Below are 5944 nucleotides of genomic sequence, written 5' to 3'. Positions count from 1 at the left end.
TGGTTAGTAACTGTTAATAATGAAGGGTGGATGTTGATGACAGCAGTAAAGCTTGTAATAAACAAAACTGTGCTTCCTTACTTGAATGGCACAATAATTTGATGTCTGTGTATTTTTAAGTGTCTTAAAATGACAAATGATTTTCTATTATGTCCTATCAGTTGGATGGAGTGCAGAAGACTGAAGTTTGGAGTGTAGTGTTGAACCCATCTGTAGAGGGTGGTAAGAAGATTGTGGTGATTTTCTATTATGTCCTATCAGTCGTATCTCAATATGCCAAATTTATAAGATTTCATTCATTCCATTCTTCCCACTCAGCTTGAGTTGATTCAGCGAGTTTCCAAAAATGGGATTTTGCTGTCTGTCTGTCTCTCCATTAATTATGAGTCACAAGCTTTTTTTTTCCTATTTATTTATACTATACTACTATACTATTTATACTTTATAGTCCACCTCGGTTTGGTGTCTGACTTGAAATTCTATAACTTTGAAGTCTACATGAAGCCTTGTTGACCCTATCAAGATCTTAGAATCTTAACATGAGCAACAGATGATGCACCTTTAAGAAAGTAAACAGAAGTACAAAAAACTACAAAAATGTCATTATGTTGTCATCATGTTTCCATCCTCTGCAGGAACGCAAACAGTTCATAGTGGCAAGCCTGAACTGGAGTCAGTTGTGCCAAACTCTGTGCCAGAGACATTCATCAATGTCAGAGGTAGGTTACCTCTCCGTCAGTGACCAACAGCCGATAAGGATTAAAAATTAACTTCAGTGATATGACTGATTCCTAATTCCTCCTCTTCCTTTCTTTCCAGGCAGTTTGTGTTGGCAGACAGCATTGATAACTCAATCAGCGAGGACTCTCTGGCGTCTCTGATCCGAATGCCTGGTGGCTGTGTGGAGCAGAACTTGGCCTCCATCACTCTGCCACTCATTTCCACCCTGTACCTGGACCGAAGCAACGGCTGGGAGAGTGTAGGAGTGCAACGCAAGGCTGAGGCTATCCGATACATCAGGAGAGGTGAAACAGAGAGAGAACACAGGAATAAGTGGATTTGTTACAAGTCAAACAGGATATCTACTAGAAAATGAAATTAATAAAATAGGTAAACTGGATGGGCATAAATAAATGTATTAATTTTGTGGTGTATGTGGGAAAAAAAGGATGGATGGATTGTTGGATACATAGCTGAACAAAGGGTTAGCTGATGGATGGGTGGATGGATGGGATCAATGGATATTTGGATGGAGGGATGGAGGGATGGACAGACGCATGGATGGACGGACGGACGGACGGATGGATGGATGGATGGATGGAGGGACGGACGGATGGACAGGTGGGTGGGTGGACGGATGATAATCAGTTTATTTCAAAAATGAACTATAGCCTCTTCGGTAGTTAGATGGTTTGTTAGCTAATTGGACAGAAAGATGGATGATTTTGGAACAAATAATTTTTTCACAGTGCAAGTCAAACTTTCTCAATCCTTGTATCTTTTCTTTGAATTCTTTTGTGTTGTTTTCAGGCTATGAGAACCAGCTGGCATACAGAAGGAGCGGTGGCTCCTGTGTCTCTGTACGGCGGATACGGGGCACAGGAGCAAGCACATGGTACTACCTAAATATTACATTTTCCTTTTCTAATCAACTCTCTCAACTCACGAGCTAAGAGTATTTCAGTTTCATTGGTGACATTGATTTGTTTTTTTCAGAACCCAAGAGTTGGGTTTATCCAATAATGTGGATTTTAAGGTACACTGGACAAAAAAAAAAAAAAGAGTAAATACGTCCATGCATAAAATGAACTACTGGAGAAAACTAATTTACACCACTTTGTCTGATAAACAGTGTACGTTAGATCATAGGTGAGTGACTAAATGTTGGCTAATCTGAGGCTACCTCAATGTCAGGATCACAGCATACGTGGTGAAGGTGTGGCTGATGATGGCCGTTTTGCCATCATCGGCATCAACGAGCAACAAGTGTGTGACCCTCTGCTCTACCTGGTGAAGAATAAATTCCGGCATAGAGAGAAAATCTACGTAGAAGACAACCCCGTTTACAGCACGACCATAACTGTAAGACACTTACACACGCACTCTAAATACACCATGTTTAGCTCTAGTCCTTGCTTCTTTTCCCATGTAAATTATTGGAATTCATTGTTATCCAATCCTCTGTACCTTTTGTATTCAAGGGCCATAAACGTTATGTTAAATAGTAAAAACAGAAACAGCTGTGACATCTGAGGCCTTTTTGTTGCTTGATGACTTGATAGTCACTTACTCTTAAGCTAACCCCCCAATTTTTTAAACAAATGATGCTTAAGATTAAAAACTATACAAGCAATAACCCTATAAACAATAACAAGATCACACTGGTCATATATCTTTTGAGTATAGAGGCCTGTCTTTAAATCAGCGTCTGTTGATGTTAATGTGGAGTTTGCATGTTGTCTCGGTGTTTAACCAGATGCTGCAGCTCTCTCCCACACTGCAAAGACATGCAGGTCATGGTAACGGACCTCTCTTAATAGTCTGAATGCAACGTGAATGTGAACATGAATTGTTGTTTGTCTACTATATGAATGATGGGCAACCTGTGCAGGGTGAGCACCACCTCTCCTCCATTTTCAGCTGGGACAGGCTCCAGCCAGACACAGGCGTAAAAACTCAATTCTTCTTTAAAATGCACATTTTCATTTAAAGGTTGAATAAGGAAATCAGGTATTATCAGGTAAAATAATTGGAAAATATATTTTTTGTCATCTTTTTAAAAAAAAAAAAACTTTAAGCAAAGTTTACTTTAATTCAATGCAGCAACAAGTGTAATCTATAATTTCTCTATAATTACTCTGCTGACTGACTAGAGTCGATACAAAACAGGTGTTTGGAGTTCACTTTAAAAAGCATCATGAGAAGCATAAAACATTACAAGCTGAGGCTGACATGCAAAAAGTAGGATGAGGAGTAAATATATAAAAATCATGGGATTCACAACTTAGAACCAACTTGACGTGATGTCTAAAAGCTTTCCAGAGTTTATTCAAAGCCTCTTTTTGCTATCCGTGTCTCCAGGGTGGTCTCTGTGGTGACGACCCAGAGACAACTCTGACCGCCTTTGTCCACATCGGTCCCACATTTGTCCACAATGCGCTCAAGCAGGCAGGGATCCACTGCAGCAGTCCAGGTGTAAATGTGGAGGTAATTATGGAAGTCAGCATTATTGTTAGTATAGCAGTTGTCTTTAGTCTTCTGTGCATTATTATTTTTATAATGAGAAGTGATTGTATCAAAGCTATCATCTGCCCGTCTGCTGTAGGAAGCCATCCGTTCAACATCAGCCTACTTGAAGAGAGCTCTGACGAAGCCTGGGAGGAGACCATACACGGTGGCCATCGCCTCTTATGCCCTGGCTTTGGACGGCTTGCCCACCACTCTTCATGAACTTTTACTCAGAGGTGCAGCTCCAGGTATGCCTTGTTTCATTTGTCCAAAAAAAAGGCACATACAACTCTCATCTGCTAGAACTTTGAGTTTTCACATTTTATTTTCTGGAGAGAACTAAATCCTTCCTCCAAAGTCCTTAAAATGAAATTCATCTTTTCATCTGAGTCTTGGCAGAAATGGAATCTTGTGTTATTTTTCCCCAACATGTCAAACTATCCCTTCAAGTTGCTTCAATTCTTTATTCAGTGGTTTTTAAACTGCATTTTTTTTCCTGGTGCAATTAGTTTATTGAATTCAAATGTCAGATCTCACAATTGTTGAAGTCTGGTGCACAAGAATTAACAGAGGAATTTGATAAATTATTTCATAATGCATTTGCCGCTGCACAAGGTTCAGGGTTTGGATCAGGCAGGTTAGTGACAATTACTGATGCTGTCTCTTTCAGATGTGCACTCTGTCTGAACTAGCATCCTGCTCACTTTTCTGTAAAAGTCACAGTGGCTTAGTCGGGACTACCAATGGCCCTTTAGCAGTTCCATGTCATCACTTCCAATGTGACACAAGTCAAAAGGCATTAACAAAAGAGCATGCACATGATGCATACTTTGTGTGAAGCTATGTAGGGAAGACTTTTCCACTATTCAGGGCCAATATGCTCCAAAAATATTACAGAGAGCACTAAAGACACAGTTTCCTTCCAAGGTGTCAAAAAGATGTTCTAGTTCATTTTGCTCTACAGTGTTAGGGTTACAGTGTCATTAACCTGAAACTGAGGTTAATGACACTTGCCAATAATAAATGTAATCTGGGTTTTGACAAAATATTAACACGAGCTGAAGTTTAGTTGGTTGCTTCCAGCTGTTTGTGGGAGTCTTTCCTCTGAATTTGTTAAGTTTTCTGCAACATAAGGAGTTTCTCCAAATTGAGAAAGCTGCGCACATTAGCGCATGAGGCACAACAGCAGCCACTTCATTAATTATACTTTTAATCATAAATTATCCTGACATGGAAACTGGTTGGATCAGGATCTAATGTAAGTCACACTGTGTATTTTTAGTTGGGGTTCAGCATATTCGGGAGAGAGTCACAGTTTAACAGACTGATGAAGCCAGCAATATTATATCAAAGGTCAATTTTGTTTCTTTTGGTGTTTTTCCAAGAGGTTAAAGACGCTGTACATAAAATACAATAAGATAAAACAAAACTGTTAATTAAAATCAATAGATAGTAAAACAAGTTCAAGATAAAATACAGAATCACTTAAGGAAAGCAGATCTAAAAAGGTGAGTCTTTAAAAGGGATTTAAATGTGGTGAGGTTGGTGCAGTCACGGAGGGCATGGGGGAGTGAGTTCCAGAGTGTGGGGGCGGCAATGGCGAAGGCTCTGTCCCCCCAATGTCGCCGGCTGGTCCCTGTGCGGGATGGAAAGGATGTTTGTGTGGGAGGAGCGGAGATTCCTGGGGGGGGGTGTAGGGGAGGAGCAAATCGGTAAGGTAAGAGGGGGCAAGATTATGGATGGACTTGAAGGTGAGGAGAAGCAGTTTGTACTGGATGCGGTGTGAAATGGGGAGCCAATGGAGGTTCTGCAGGACGGGGGTGATATGGTCGTGAGAACAGGTTCGGGTGAGGAGTCGGGCAGCAGAGTTTTGAATGAGTTGAAGTTTATTGAGAACTTTGGAGGTGGAGCCGAAGAGAATGCTATTGCAGTAGTCAAGGCGGGAAGTGGCGAAGGCATGAATGAGGGTTTCAGCGGCTGAGAAGGAGAGGAAGGGGCGGAGACGGGCGATGTTGCGGAGATGGAAATAGGCAGTTTTGGTGATCTGATTAATGTGGGGGTTCAAAAGTGAGGTTGCTGTCAAATATCACACCGAGGTTGCGGATGTGAGCAGAAGGAGATAGGGTGGTGTTTATCAATGGTAATGGGGGGGTGGGGAAATGGTGTGAGTGATTTAGGTCCAATAAAGATGAGATCAGTCTTGTCGCAGTTTAGCAGGAGAAAATTTTTCCTCATCCAGGATTTAATGTCGGCCAAGCAGCTGGAGAGAGAGGGGAGGGTGGTGGTGGCGGTGGTGTTGGTGGAGATGTAGAGTTGGATATCGTCGGCGTAGCAATGGAAGTGTAGGTTGTGGCGGCGGATGATGTTGCCGAGGGGGAGGAGGTACAGGATAAAGAGGAGGGGGCCAAGGACTGATCCTTGAGGGACACCATGGGACAGGGGGGCGGTGGCGGATGTGCAGTTGTTGACCCTTGATGAATTGTTGTCGATTTGTGAGATATGATGTGAACCAGGTGAGGGCGGTGCCGGTGATGTTAATGGAGGATTGAAGGCAGGACAGGAGGATGGAGTGATTGATTGTGTCAAATGCTGCAGAGAGGTCGAGAAGAATGAGGATGGTGACTTGTCCAGAGTCTGAGGAGAGGAGGAGATCGTTGGTGACCTTGAGGAGAGCAGTTTCAGTGCTGTGATGAGAGCGGAATCCGGATTGAAAAGG

The 5944-nt window shown here is 42.1% G+C and overlaps 1 long non-coding RNA gene across 1 annotated transcript; it reads left to right on the top strand.

Moving 5' to 3' along the window:
• Positions 1–619: 619 nt before the first annotated feature.
• Positions 620–1638, top strand: LOC111571257 (uncharacterized). The gene is made up of 3 exons (XR_008601856.1): positions 620–719; positions 820–1025; positions 1531–1638. It is a non-coding gene; the product is annotated as an uncharacterized LOC111571257 (long non-coding RNA).
• The last annotated feature ends 4306 nt before the right edge of the window (positions 1639–5944 follow it).

Source organism: Amphiprion ocellaris, chromosome 6 (genome assembly GCF_022539595.1).
Source record: "Amphiprion ocellaris isolate individual 3 ecotype Okinawa chromosome 6, ASM2253959v1, whole genome shotgun sequence".
In the NCBI taxonomy this organism is placed as follows: Eukaryota; Metazoa; Chordata; class Actinopteri; family Pomacentridae; genus Amphiprion; species Amphiprion ocellaris.
This window is presented reverse-complemented; position numbering and strand designations above follow the sequence as displayed.